Source organism: Acomys minous, assembly GCF_964271855.1.
Source record: "Acomys minous genome assembly, chromosome: 9".
Lineage (NCBI taxonomy): Eukaryota > Metazoa > Chordata > Mammalia > Rodentia > Muridae > Acomys > Acomys minous.
Window position 1 is genome coordinate 40004448 of NC_140490.1, and position 12874 is coordinate 40017321.

General features: G+C 49.3%; 1 pseudogene across 1 annotated transcript in view; it reads left to right on the forward strand.

Annotated features, from left to right (window-relative positions):
- LOC311605065 (small ribosomal subunit protein uS2-like) overlaps window positions 1-12874 on the forward strand; it is a 986626-nt pseudogene that overhangs the window by 442 nt on the left and 973310 nt on the right. Inside the window, exons 2-3 of the transcript in view lie at window positions 420-499; window positions 2284-2486. The product of the transcript in view is annotated as a small ribosomal subunit protein uS2-like (transcript). The remainder of the gene's footprint in view (window positions 1-419; window positions 500-2283; window positions 2487-12874) is intronic.

Here is a 12874-nt window from a genome sequence, read left to right on the forward strand (position 1 = left end):
TCTGCCTGGGAGTCGGAGGTGGGCCCTGGGGGGGTGGAGGGGTGAGAGGGAGAGGGCCACGCCCCGGACCCCAAACATATGATTGGATTAAGGAAACGTCAACCTTGCAGCATTGCGATCTGATTGGGTTATCGGATGGGGGCGTGACCGAGTGGCTTAGGTTCGCCCACGGGATTTCTAGGGTTTTGTTGCGACCACGCTGTGTATCCTGCTGGCCAGCTAGTAGCTTTGTTAGGACGTGTGTCCTGCCGTCGGCTCTTGGGCCAGCTGCTTCTGAAGGGCGCAGGTCCGAAGCGGACAGAGGACTGAAGGAGACTGCTGCTTCCCCCAGAGGCGCACGCCTCTAGTCCAGCCGCACCCCGCACCCCCACTCCGCCCCCGCAGCCGGATGTTGTGATTTCTCTCCACCCACCCGCCAGGCCGCCTTCGGCCTCTGCTGCCTTATAAGGCATCGCTGCCACCCCAAGTCGTTGAGGCTGAGTTCACACCCATTGTACAGGTGGGGAGCTCAGGCCCAGGATGTTGAGTAGCTGGCTGTATGCCGAGACGAGGGGAAAACAAGTCCGAATTTTTGCAGTTCACCAACATAGTACAGTTCAATAACCCCACTTCCTACTCCTCACCCCTTTTCGCACAGCAGGAAACGGAGGCTTGCCCAAACTCGGGGATTAAGGAACCACCAGATTCAGCTGGGTGTCTTTGATCCGTATTTATTCCTTACTGGGGGAAAAAAAAATACTGCTACTGCTTTTTCTCAGGCACCCAGCCAGGTGCCGGATATAGGGTGACAGCAAGAAAACCAAACTCTCAGTGCTTAACGAGCTGGGGGCCGGGGCGGGGGACGGGGGGGGGGGGGAAGAACGGTGGCAATTATCCTGCAAATGGTTTTTAGAGTAAACCATGCTGCTAGAACAAGCTGGAGATGTAGCCTTATGTGCGCTTCGCATGCCCGACGCTCAAGTTCCTTAAAGAGACCGGAATGGTCTCAGGCTTGTGACATTTGAGTAGATCCAGAAGAAGCAGCTCCAGAGTCCAGCGGTCTGAGGGGAGACAAGAAGCAAGGATGTCAGCTAGATCGTGGAAGGCACCGAGTTTGCTCACAGACGGACCATTTGTGTTCACAAACGATAGCTCTGTCTAGTGCACTATTAGGCACCTGAGGGCTGAGGGCTGCGTGAGAATGTGCGGGTGTGGAGGTTTGATGGAGTGGAGGGTGGAAAGAACCTTCCGGATAAAGAAAACTTTCAGTGTTTCCAAGGATCCTGTAGCCGGTGAGGTGGCTCGGCTGATAAAGCAAAGCACCTGCAGCCAAGCCTTACCAAATACGAAGATCTGAATTCGATTCTGGGATTCACCTGGTGGAAGAGGACCCCCCTCTACATGATGTGCTCTAGAGTACACAATAAACCAATAAGTTAATATAAGTAAACAAATACAGTTAAACAAGTGCACCATCAGGAAGGCTCTGTCTGGAGAGGAGGGGAGAGCACCTAATGTATGTAGCCCCTAGGGGCGGAGAGAGTGCCTGCTTAGGATTCACAGTGGGCATTGGCGTGGGCTAGCGGACCATAAACTGAGCATAGTGTCTTGATGGAGCTTGGATCAAGGAGGTCCTTGGACTTCGTTTTGAGGGTAACAGGGAGGCAGATTTTAAGGAGGAAAGTAGATTTACTTTGCTAAAGGGTTCTAGGCGGGGGTGGGGCTGTGGATGGCAGGCACTCTGTTTTAGTCAACACCTGTCCACCTGGGAGGAGTTCTTGGAAATGCAAAGGCCGACCTTGACTCTGACTAAGAAAAGGGAGACACAGTTTTCTCTCTTGGATCCCTGGTAGCAGAGCATGTTTCCGACCAGGCCTTTGAAGTCAAGGAAGGCACCAACACAAGACAGCTGAAGGTCACTTGAAATTTACTGTGGTGGTGAAGGGGAACAGAGGTGTTAAGCCAGCCCCCCCTCCCCTCCCCCATTGGGAAACCCAACAAGCACCCTGGGAGCTGCCCATGCTCTTCCTGGTCTTAAATTACGGAGGATCTGGTTCGGTTGCTTGCAACCAAGTATTTGCCTAAGACAGGAAGTAGGTCTTTTGGGATAAGCCATTAGCAGAATGGTGGTACCCGGTCCTGGGGTAGCAGCCAGGCCATGGCAACAAGGAGATAGAGGCCCATCCTTGAGCTGGAATTAATAGGCGGTGAAGAGAAGATACTAGTTACAAGTCCCAGGTTTTAGAAATGTTTTTAAAAAGGGAAATTTAGCCCCAGCCTTATGTGTTGAGTGGCTTTTCCTAGGAGGATACAAACAAGCACCGGTCACCCCAGAAAGGACACCAAAAGCAGACCAGTCCTACCCACTTTTCTGTGCTGCCCAGGGACAGGTCCATACAATGTCGCTGTAACTTAAAGGGAAGCTTACACACAGTGTCTGGAGCTCTTGATGTCCTGCAGACGAAGGAAGGGTGTTCTCAAATTCCTTGCCGCAGGAACCCACTTAGGCGGGACCAACCTTGACTTTCAAAAGGAAGAGTGATGGCGTCTACATCGCAAGTCTGAAGAGGACCTGGGAGAAGCTGTTGCTTGCAGCTCAGGCTATTGTGGCCATTGAGAACCCTGCTGATGTCAGCATCATCTCTTCCAGGAACACTGGCCAGCGAGCTGTGCTGAAGTTTGCTGCTGCCACTCACTAGAGCCACTCCCATTGCTTCACACCTGGGACCTTCACTAACCAGATCCAAGCAGCAGCCTTCAGGGAGCCACGGGTTCTAGTGGTGACTGACCCCAGGGCTGACCACCAGCCCCTCACAGAGGCCTCTTATGTCAACCTGCCCACCATCGCTCTGTGCAACACGGATTCTCCTCTGCACTGTGTGGACATTGCCATCCCATGCAACAACAAGGGAGCTCACTCCGTGGGTCTGATGTGGTGGATGCTGGCCTGGGAAGTACTCTGCATGCGTGGCACTATCTCCTGTGAGCACCCATGGGAGGCTATGCCTGATCTTTACTTCTACAGAGACTCAGAGGAGATTGAGGAGGAGCAGGCTACTGCTGAGAAGGCCGTGGACCAAGGAGGAATTCCAGGGTGAATAGACTGCGCCAGCTCCTGAGTTCACCGCCCAGCCAGCCACTGAGGACTGTTCCCACAGCACAGGCCACCGAGTGGGTCAGAGCGACCACTGAGTCGTCCTGAGTTCCTCCACAGACACCTGAGCAAAGGGGGGATAAAAAGGTGTAAGGAAAATAAAGTTTCCAAAAGCTGGAACGAAAAAAAGAAAGAAAGCAGGAAGGAAAGAAGGAAAGAAAAGAGAGAAAGAGTCCTACCCAGGTCAAGCTTCATGGGCCAGTGAGCTTAATTAGACTACTTACATCATAGGTGGTGACTCAAAGGCAGCTGGATCACCTGGAAACCCACCCACCCAGCACAGGAAAGCTGCACATCCAGAGCTCCCTGCGCAGTGTGCAGACATCACCCCCGCAAAGAGCCCTTCTCTGGGATTTCTCTCAGTTGTCTCTTGCTTAGACAACCTGTGAATCTTGACAGTGTCGGAGCTTCCTAAGCCTGGTGAGCCTCTTTAGCATCCCTGGTCTTTTGAGACACCCTGCCCCCACCCCCATCTCTAGGAGGGAACGTTTTGATTTGGAGGAAATAACCACACAGCAGTGTGAGAGGTCCATTTCCTGGAACCTGGTCTGAAGAAGTCATTGCACTCAGGCCAAAGAAATGAGCATTAAAGGTTACTGATTGCAGCATTGTTCAAAAAGGTGCACTAATTGAGTAAGTAAAATTTGATCATTTCCTGTAGACTGATATACTGTGTACTATATAGCTTCCTCCTCCTCCTTCCCTTCCTCCCTTCTTTCCTTCAGATCTTTCTTTCAACAAGCTCTTGATATTTGCCACCCAGGCCAGCCGGTCTTGAACTTGGTCATAAGCAACCCTGTTTTAGCCTCCCTAAGGATTGTATGTATGTGCCGTGCCACACGACCAGTTTGCTTATTTTTAAAACTATCAACTGTGCCAGGTGTATGCCTTTAATCCCAGCACTTGGGAGGCCAAGGCAGGCAGATCTCTGTGAGTTCAAGGCCAGTCTGGCCTACAAAATGAGACCCTGTCTCCAAAAGCCAAAACAAACAACCTGACCCCATCACTTTTTTGCTGAGAACCTTCTGTGGTGACCCATGGTGGACAACCTCTAAAGTGCCTAAAGTGTCCCTGGCCATAACGTTCTCTGCTTTCTGGCATTCATACCCTAATGTCCCCACCCCCTGAACATGGCTGCACTGCCTGAGTGAGTTCAAATGAAAAGAATGCAGCAAATATGACATGTCATTGCAAAGTCTAAGTCACAAAAGATGAGGCTTCCAGTTTCATTTCCTGTGCCCAAAATACTCAATAAAATAAAATGCAACGGATAAAAGAAAAGAAACTCCAAACTCCTCCAGATGGCCCACAAATGTCCTGTTTGATCTGGGCCCTGTTTTCCCCTTCACTGTCTACAGCCTCTTGCTTGGTGCACACTAGCAACCACACACACGCACACACGCACACACACACACACACACACACACACACACACACGTGCTGGCCTCTCTGTAACCCTGGAACCACACTTCTCAGTACTATAGCCACCAGCCACATGTTGCTGTCAACATTAAAATAAAAACCAGAATTCAGTTTCTTGGCTCCCCGAAGCCATATTTCATGTGCTCAGTAAGTAGTCACATGAACGCTCAATCAGCTGAGCTGTTTGGAGGAAAGAGGGCTTCTCCTTGGCAGAGGCCTCACTATGTCAAACAGGGTGGCTGGGTGGGGGGGGGGGGGAGGAGAGAGGTGCCAGCTACCAAGATGTGGATGATGATAGACTGGATACCATCTGGTCCCCCCAAATTTCCTTCGAACAAGTAGGTCTGCAACCCCTTAAAATCCCCACCCCAAGTGTCTTCTAAAGAAGAGTGGAGCTGGGTAAGGCACAAGCCTATAGTGGGAAGGAGGGGTGGGAGTGTAAAGCCAGCCTAAAGTTACACAGACAGACTCTCTGTCTTGGGGGAAAAAAAACCTATTTAAAAAGGAACTGGGTCTCTGTGTATTTGTGAGTATTGGACATCCAAGAATAAGACCTTGGTGCTTCCCATTCTGTGAGCCCCCAGCCCAGCTTTGCAGAGAGAGAAGCCAAGACACAGAGAAGGTACCTGTCTGCCCCAGTCCTCGGCAGGTGATGGAAGAGAGCCAAATGCTCAGAGGGAACAGGGGAACAGGTGTGCAGCAGAGTGTGGGTAGCAAAGCATTTCTGTTACCTTCTCCAGCGACCAGACTTCTGCCTCCGCTGCGAGTTTCCATCCAAACCAACATCTCACCAGCGGCAGTGCACTCTTTCCAAAGGATCCCTGAAAGTCAAGGTTCAGAGAGGCTGACCCTTGACCCAGGAGCATGCTGGGTGGGAAGTGGTCGGGGTTTAGCAGAGAGGACCATTGGCACCAACAGGGCCCCAGACCACTTCACTCAAGTGAACTCCTCTGCTTCTTGCCCTGCTCCCAAGGTCATTATTTTCTTAACTTCAAACAACTTATTTACACAGTTGATCATAAGGAGGTTGTCTTGTTTTTGTTTCAGAACCGTCTTCGCTTTCAGAACTCTTGGTATGAGCTAAGACTTTTGAATTTAAATAAGATTGGCATAGTCACAAGGGCATCTACCGTCCAAACGACCTGCAGGACACAGGTGGTAGTCCTCAACTCAGATGCCTCCAGAGCCTTTGTTTCAAATGCTATCATTCAAAATCTCCGTCCTGGGGGCTGGAGAGATGGCTCAAAGGTTAAGAGCACTGACTGCTCTTTCAGAGGTCCTGGTGGCACACAGCCATCTATAATGTGATCTAATGCCCTCTTCTGACATTCAGACATACATGCAGGCAGAGCACTGTATACATAATAATAAATAAAATTTATGCATGTACACCCTCTCTGAGCTCTGCAAACACCTGCACGCACATGCACATACATTAAAAAATAAGGCTAAGAGATTGCTCAGTGGTTAAGAGTGCTGGCTGCTCTTCCAGAGGTCCTAAGTTCAATTTCCAGCAACCACATGGTGGCTTGCAACATCTGTAATGGGATCTAATTTCCTCTTCTGGTGTTCATGAAGACAGAGTACACATACCTTGCACATGCGGCCGCACATGCTCACATGCACACATGTACACACACAGAGAGAAAGAGATTGCATTAATGAATAAATATTTATTTATTTATTATGTATACAATGCTCTGCCTGCATGTGTGCCTGCACGCCAGAAGAGGGCACATAGATGGTTGTGAGCCACCATGTGGTTGCTAGGAATTGAACTCAGGACCTCTGGAAGGACAGTCAGTGCTCTTAAACTCTGATCCATCTCTCCAGCCTGATAAATCTTTAAAATTTTTTTTTTAAAAACAAGGTGGCATGCTGGGTGGTGGAGCACACACCTTTAATCCCCACACACAGAAGCAGGAGGATCTCTGTAAATTTGAAGCCAGCCTGGTTTACATAATGAGTTCCAAGATAGCAAGGCTATGGAGAGAGAGAGAAAGAGAGACAGAGACAGACTGAGACTGAGAGAGACTTGACATCAACCTCTGGTCTCCACACACAGGAACATGTACACCACACACACATACGCCTAAAAGTGGGTGTGGGGTACAGTCATGTGCTGCTGCATAACTGTTTGGTTGACAGTGAAAATGAACCACATGTACAGTGCAGTTGGGGACTGCTTCAGATTCTGTGAGCTAGTGACTTAGTGGCTATCCTAGCTTACGTAAGTACATTCTGTGGCATTCACACAATGACTGTCACCTAACAATGCACATCTCTGGGGATGTGTTCAGGCAGTAGAATAAACAGAACCTGGAGCTGGTCAGGTTTGGCACATCAAGAAGAGAGGGAGAGCGGGGTGAGGTAGTGAATGCCTTACAAATCCCAGCACTCGGGAGGTAGAGGTAGGCGGATCTCTGTGAGTTCGAGGCCAGCCTGGTCTACAAAGTGAGTCCAGGACAGCCAAGGCTACACAGAGAGACCCTGTCTGGAAAAAAAAAAAGAGGGGGGGGGAGTTCCACACTGCAAACAAGCGATGACTTTATAAACAGAAGGGAATTCACTAAAATGGCTGCGGGGTTCACAGAGTCAACTAGAAGAAAGACATTTGGAAATGGAAGTGGAGAAGGGCCACGGGAGGAAAGGAAACAGGAAACACAGGGCTATTGCAGGAACAGGTGCCTGTGGGTGTCGCACCATACCCAGGCCACTCTGCCCTCTACAGCAGTGGCTACTGCACCTCAGAGCTCGCCAATCTAGCTCCAAGATTAATTGCTCTAAGCCAGCTATGGGAATTCCCCTACGTCTTGATAGAGATGATTTAAGGGTGTTATATGATCAGGTGTGGCCAATGAGATACAGGTGAGGTCTGCTTGCAGTTCTTCCTTGTCTTTCGCTCATGAGTGTGTGTGTGTGTGTGTGTGTGTGTGTGTGTGTGTGTGTGCGCACATATGTATTCCTGTGTGTGTCCACATGAACATGCCATGGTGGTGGCAAAGGTCAGAGAACAGCTTTTGAGAGTCAGTTCTCCCCTCCTACCATGTGGGCTCTGGAGTTCAAGCTCAGGCCATGAGGCTTGGTGGCAAGTGCTCTTCCCTGCTGCCCTGTCCTTCAGCCCATGCCTCAGCTTATGCCTTCCATGTGCTCCATCACATCCAGACTCTGCAAAGCAGTTTTGCCTCATTTCTTGGAAGCAGCTAGTGGAAGGGCAGCCCTTCCTCACCTGAGCAGCATTGAGCTTAGAAGCGATTCTTAGAACTGTGGCAGCCATCATGTGACCACGTAGGGAGTCAGCCTGAAGATTTTCACACCCGAGGGCCATGACAACCAGGAAAGAATCCATTCAAAATGCATCAAAGATTGTGGTAGAAGACCTAACACTTCCATCTTGTCAGAGGAAAAGATAGGTTAATCTGAGACATGAACACCAGCAAGGATTTTCTGAAAAGGACTCCAAATAACACAGGGAATATCCCAAGATTGGACAATGAGACTGGGTGAAACTAAAATGTTTCTGATAGTGGGTTGGTGGCGCACGCCTTTAATCCCAGCCCTTGGGAGGCAGAGGCAGGCGGATCTCTATGAGTGTGAAGCCAGCCTTTACAGAGTTTACAGAGTGAGTTGCAGGACAGCCAAGGCCACACAGAGAAACCCTGTCTTGGAAAACAAACAAACAAAAAACAAAAGCAAGGAAGAAAGAGGGAAGAGGGGCAGAGTACATGACACATATACATGAGCACTTACTCTGTATGTTAACCGAAAAGCTTAGTTTACAACTCAAAAAGAGAGAAAGAACTCACATTCTAATCTCCCTACTTTGTTTGCTTGTTTGTTTACTTATTTCTATTTGACTGGCCTGAAACTCACTAGATAAATGTTGTATGATTTAACATGGGGACATGTGAACAAATATCTGTCACCACAGACAGGGTACCAATGACAGACCAAAAGAGTGATTAAGCCAAGTCTAGTTTAGTGAACCAATGAGTTTACTGGGGTTGCTTATAGGCATATGGGGGAGGGGTCACTTACGGGAGGATGAGTGTCTCAAAGGCTGCCCCAGCACAGGCAGCGACTCGGCGAAGCTGCATGCCTAGAGCTCTCTGCATGGCTTGCAACTTGGCCACTTGGAGGGTTCTCTCTCTCTCTCTCTCTCTCTCTCTCTCTCTCTCTCTCTCTCTCTCGTAATTGTTTACTGCTTTTATAGCCTTGGAAACAAACCTTGTAAATCTTTTTTAACTTTCAGGATCTTCCTGGGCTTCCTAAGTTTACTTTCTGAGTCTGAGGAATATTTCATTGCAGAGGGAATGCTACACAACAGTAGGCCCACATTGAACTTAGAAATATCCTACCCCTGTCTTTGAACAATGGGCTTACAGGGATATACCACCAGCTCAGGGTAGGCCTCTTGTGTCGATGAATGACTGGTTTGTACTTTCCCTGGGGGTGAGGGGTGGATAATTAGATGGTAGGCCTCCAAATGCCCAGGAGCATCCACCACTGGTCCATAGTGTGTTATAGCTCTGAGGGGAAAGGCATTCTGAATTTGGTAACCAAGGAATATCACAAAGGCACACTGCACGACAAACCTCATACAGGAGATTTATTGGGAGAGAGAGACAGGAGGGTGACTGCCTCTGCTTGGGGAGAAGAAGCAGGCAACTAAGCAGGAGACAAGCTTTATGTAGGGTTTCTTGGGGGTGGAGTATTCTAGGGTAGGGACTGGTGGGATTTCAGGGCAAGCCCAGAAGTTGTGGGGTCCGGTGAGTTTTTGAAACTGGAATGGCCTTGGGCCTTTTACCCTACACATGGACTGCATGACCTAACATCCACTGTCCACATGGAAACCTGTCCTCACCACAGCCTCCCTCACCTGCCTGAATTTGGGCTGCTGCGTATCCTCGAAGCCATGCCCTCCCTATAAAACCTTCCTAGCTTGGTGTGGTGGGTGGTACACACCTACGATTCCCACACTTGGGAGGTGGAGGCAAGGGGATTGCAAGGTCAGACCAGCCTAGGATACACATGAAATCCCTCTCTCAAAAACAAAACAAGACAAAGAAACAGACCTTGCCCTCTCTATGGCACAAACCAGTTCCTCTTCTCTTGAGAACTGGCCCTCCCTCCCAAGGGAGGACGTCTGGTCCTGGGGCCAAGAAGGTCTGTGCTGGGGCAATCCAGGCCTGACAGAGTTCATTCACTTTGGTCAGCTCCACTACGGCTCAGTCTTGCTTTTGTGACGGCTAATGTTATGTTTAGAAGTTGATCATCTCTGTGCTTATAACTATAAAGTAAAATCAGACCTCCAAATGTTAATGATGGTTAAGGCTGACATTTTTTTTTAAAACTACTGTTTCAGCTTCAGTAAACAAGCTTGTTTTGTTCTAGAGGACCTTCTGCTTGCAGCAGATAAAATGTAACTTTGTATTTTTTGCCATTATAAACCCGTGTCTGACCGAGGTGGCTGGGAGCTGCATTAGGGCATCTGAAGTCCCAGGTGTAGACCTGGCCGCCAGCATCTAAGTAAAAGCTTCTTCTTCTTCTTCTTCTTCTTCCTTCTTCTTCTTCTTCTTCTTCTTCTTCTTCTTCTTCTTCTTCTTCTTCTTCTTCTTCTTCTCCTCCTCCTCTTCCTCCTCCTCCTCCTCCTCCTCCTCCTCCTCCTCCTCCTCCTTTTGGTTTTTCGAGATTGGGTTCTATGTAACAGCCCTGGTTGTCCTGGACTCACTTTGTAGTCCAGGATGGCCTCGAACTCACAGACATCCGCCTGCCTCTGCCTCTGCTGGGATTAAAGGCAGGCGTGCACCAATCACGCCCGGCTTAAAAGCTTCTTCTTTGTTAAATGGTCAGGCTGGTGAGTCTCTGGACGACCCTAGACCCATAACCCTTGCATTGTGGTCCTAGAGGCAGTCCCCTCAAGAACTTCCTTTTGAAACCAAAAGTTGAATAAGTGCTCGGTTCCGTTCCTCCGGCCTTCCGCTTGCGAAGCCACGAGGCCAACCACAGCCTTCCTCTCTTCAGGGAGACTCAGAAACCTGTTGTTACCTTCTGCCTTCACTGTCTATGAAATGAAATCACCCATGAGGATTTTTTTCCTCTCTTCCTTGTTTGATTGGCTTTTCTTTCTCAAGACTGTCCCGAATCAGCAGCAGAGGCCCATCAGCAGTCCCAAACCCTAGTGGGGGGCGGGGCCCGGCGGCGCATGTCTTTAATCCTGCCATTCAGGAGGCAGAGATACGCCTATTTCTATTTCTGAGTTATGGGCTAGAGGTGCCATGCTCTGATTGGCTCTCTGGAAGCCCAGGAAGGGGAGGGAGGGAGGGATGGTTCCTATTGAGCAAACTGAATGCTGGGTAGAAAAAGCCGCAGCGTCCCCTTCCCCATTCCTCCGCTCTCTGCAGCTGCAAGGCAGTGCCTGTTGACTTAGCACCTAGCTCTGGAGTGAGTACAGTTCTGAGACAGCACCAACATCTCCACTACCGTGTATTTCTGCCTGCTCCCAGTGGCCCATGTAAACCGTGATTGAGGTTATTTTGTAAAAGAATTTCTTGAGGGGCTAGGCATCAAGCCCATAGCCTTTTCCACGCTAGACTAGCATTCTGCTACTGGGTCACCACTCAGCCCGGATCACATCCCCAGTCCTTTCGTAATATAGTTGGACGTTGTGGCAAGTGATATTAGGGAGGCTGAGGCAAGCAAGAAGATCACAATTAAAGGTCAACTTGCCTCAACAGGAAAAGAATTTGCAAATGTAATTAAGAGCCCATAGTGGTGGTGATAGTAAGAGTTTGTTTTTTAATTTAAAGAAAGAGTCTCTCTCCATAGCCCTGTCTTGGAACTCACTATGTAGACCAGGCTGGCCTCAATCTCAAGAGACTCACCTGTCTCCGCATCCTGGAACTAAAGGCAAGCACCACCATGCCACGCTCTGTATGAGTATCTTTGATGGGCCTTACTTAAAAAGATGAGCCCAGAAAAGGGACCAGCATTTTCCTGGCAAAGCAGACACAAAGTGTGAAGCAATTCAATACACGGGCATTCTAAGGTCCTGGCTCTATTTTGTTACTTTTAGTTTTAAAATTTATTTATTTATTTATTTATTTTTGGTTTTTTGAGATAGGGTTTCTCTGTGTAGCCTTGGCTGTCCTGGACTCACTTTGCAGACCAGGCTGGCCTCAAACTCACAGCGATCCGCCTACCTCTGCCTCCCGAGTGCTGGGATTAAAGGCGTGCGCCACCACGCCCGGCAATTAATTAATTAATTAATTTATTTATTTACTTATTGAGACAGGGCTTTTCTGTGTAGCCTTGGCTGTCCTGGACTCACTTTGTAGACCAGGCTGGCCTGGTAATTTTTTTATCTTATGTGCAGTGTTTTGCCTGCATGCACACATACCTGCATACCATGTGCATGCCTGATGCCTGCAGAAGCCAGAAGAGGGCATCAGATCCCTTGGGACAATTCTGAGCTGTCCTGTAGGAGCAGAAATAGAACCCGGATCCTCTGGAAGAGCAGCAAGTGTCCTAACTGCTGAGCCACCCCCGCCAGCCCTGACACTGGCTTTAAATTAGAGGAAGCAGGTGACCAGAAATGTAGGAAACACAAGTGGCCTGTGGTCAACAGCCAACAAGGAAGCAGGGACATCTGTCCTGCAGCCCCATGGAACTGATTTCTGACCGGGGTTGGGAGGGGAATGTCCCTTCAGAGGCTCCTGAAACTCGGCTCTAACCATGTAGCGCCAAGTGTTTACCCATGGGTCTGTGCATCTGTGAGCATTGTTTTAGGATGATCAGAGTGTGATAATCAGTTATACAGCAGAAGAAAACAAGCCTGCTCCCTGATAGACGGTAAGGCTCTATGAGTAGAGTGGCTTCGCTTCAGTCATCCTTTTTTTTTTTAAAGTTATTTATTATTATGTATACAGTGCTCGGCCTGCATGCATACCTGCAGGTCAGAAGAGGGCATCAGATCACATTATAGATGGTTGTGAGTCACCGTGTGGTTGCTGGGAATTGAACTCGGGACCCCTGGAAAAGCAGTCAGTGCTCTTAACCACTGAGCTATCTCTCCAGCCCACTTCAGTCATCCTTACCTCCTCCCCGCAACAGGACCTGGAGTGCTGTCCTAGTAAGACCAACTTCCTACTCAGGAGAGGGCAGGGCAAGAGCCCAGCGCTTCTTTATTTGACTCCCACCAGCCAACTCCCTGCTCACAAGGGTTCCATGGCCCTGTTCGGCTGGACCTTCCATGAGGCCTGTGCCCCTCAGGCCCAGGAGGGAGCTTGTCCAATCTCCACCTCCGAGGCTTCGGAGACC